The sequence below is a fragment of the Lipotes vexillifer genome, unplaced genomic scaffold (genome assembly GCF_000442215.2).
Source record: "Lipotes vexillifer unplaced genomic scaffold, Lipotes_vexillifer_v1.1 scaffold905, whole genome shotgun sequence".
NCBI classification, from domain to species: domain Eukaryota; kingdom Metazoa; phylum Chordata; class Mammalia; order Artiodactyla; family Lipotidae; genus Lipotes; species Lipotes vexillifer.
The window spans coordinates 941590-943568 of record NW_006796034.1 but is presented as its reverse complement, the minus strand read 5'-3'; the positions used below and the strand labels follow the sequence as shown (position 1 = coordinate 943568).

Sequence of the window (1979 nt, the reverse complement as noted above, 5' to 3'; positions counted from 1 at the left end):
GCGGGGACTGGCTTCTCCGGAGGAGGGCGGGGCCTACCCCAACCAATGGGTCAGAGGCTCGTTACGGCGGCGGAAGCAGCGGCGCTGGGCTGAGGGGTGGGGGGCTAGCGCCTCGGCGGCGGCGGCGGCGGCGGCGGCGGCGGCGGCGGCGGCCGTGAGTGTCGGGCGGGCGTCCGCGTCCGGGACGCGGGATGGAGCGCCGCGGTGAGTGGAGGGTGGCGGCGCTCGCTGCGGCCGCGGCTGGGGGCTGGGGTCACCCGCGGCGGCCACCCACGAGTTGCCGTCCAGGGTCCGGGCGGCCCAGGCGGCGGCAAGGGAGTGGAGGCAATTTAGGGCTGCGCTGGTGGCTGTCGGCGGCGGGTCGGGCCGGTGTCCCCGGGACTCCTGGTCCTCCGGGAGGGGTCCGACCGGACGAGGGGCGCGGAGGGCGCGGCAGGAGTGGAGGAGCGGGGAGGGCAAGAGCGGGCGTTGCAAGGACCGTCGGACCCCGCTGTCCCCAGTTAGGCGACGCCGCCCGGCCGCTGGGGAGAGGCTCTCGGGGCGGACTTTACTCCCTTTCCAAGTCCCCCCTGAGCGTCTGTAGCCCCTCTCCCTTTTCTAACCACATGCCCTCATCTGCCTTTAAGCGGAGTTCAGGCGGGGGCTCCTTTACTCCTCCCCGCCCCCCTTTTGATTTCCTTAACCGGGTCTTAACATTTGTCTTCTTTACTTGGGATCTTTTGGGAAGTTTGGTGCCCTTTTCTGAAATTTTAGTCTGACAAATGCAAAGGCTGAGATAAAATAATAAACATCTCGTGTTCCCTGTCTACCTTTTATCATACTTCGTCTCACCTAGGCCCGGCTGTTTATTTATTTATTTATTTTTGTTGGGGGGGCGGTGGTCGGGAATGAAAAGTAGAAAAACACTCCCTTTTCTACCCAAGTGCCCTACTCTGGTGCATCTCTGTCTGTCTTCACACTCCTCCCTCCCTCTCCCACCACCCCGACCCTCTCTCTCACACCCCTGTAGCCATCCTACACACACACACACACACACACACACACACACACACACGCACACACGCACGCACGCGCGCGCTAACCCAGTCTGGTCCTAGGGCAAGCCCTGTGCTTTGCGAAATAGAAGTTGACAGGCGGGGGATTGCAGCTACTAAGAGGAGAGGAGAGCGTATCCCTGTGAGTTTGTTTCCCAGGCTGTCCCAGGACTCCTGTTCCAAACCTCAGCTCGAGGGACGGCCTTCCTTTGGCCAGAACAAAGTAGCCAGGGACTCTCCGTGTCTTTGAGCCCCTCTGACATTTCCAGGGTCTATCTCGCTTTTTCATCACCACTCCTCTTTAGAAACGAGGGGGAGGTTTGTTTACCAACTACCCCCACTGGTGGTATTTTGGTTTTTTGTTTTGTTTGATCTTCGACATCCTCTATCTATCTCTAACGGTGGATCTTTTAGGAGCTGTTAGGAGGGGAAAGTTCCAAGACGACGGTGGAGCCAAAATAACCAAAGAACTTTTTGTTGCACATTTACCTTTTCCTTTTCTCTTCTTTTTTGACAATTAGTTTTGCCCCTTTGTTCGGTTTGAGGGAGGGGAGTTTCCTGTTCAAGAAAAAGAATTCATAATTAAATATGAAAGTGAATATTTAGAATGAGTCAAGAAATTACAAATCAAATTATGAGTCTTGGAGATTTAAAGCCCTTTCTTCAGAGATTTCTATAGGCAGTTGCCAAGAATGCATAGTTAGAAATGCTTCCTGATTGTAGGAACTGTGCAAGTGAGGAACCTGGACACTAAAGCTTCATTAGTTTTATGGTACAAATAGCTTTAGTCTCCTGATTCTGAGAAAAGTTTTAGAGTGATTTTGAAGGGAAGTAAGATAGACCTGGGTTGAAAATGTTTCAGTCCCCAGATTGGCAGGAGATAAAACTTTGGCTGAGATGAAGAAAGCACTGTTCAGCAAATCTATGGTGGCTGGTCATTCCTGC

At 54.5% G+C, this 1979-nt stretch overlaps 1 protein-coding gene across 1 annotated transcript in view; it reads left to right on the top strand.

Moving 5' to 3' along the window:
- Positions 1–154: 154 nt before the first annotated feature.
- ARHGAP29 (Rho GTPase activating protein 29) overlaps positions 155–1979 on the top strand; it is a 75787-nt gene continuing 73962 nt past the window's right edge. The window contains exon 1 of the mRNA XM_007468109.1: positions 155–204. The gene's annotated coding sequence lies outside the window, so the exon portion shown is untranslated. The remainder of the gene's footprint in view (positions 205–1979) is intronic.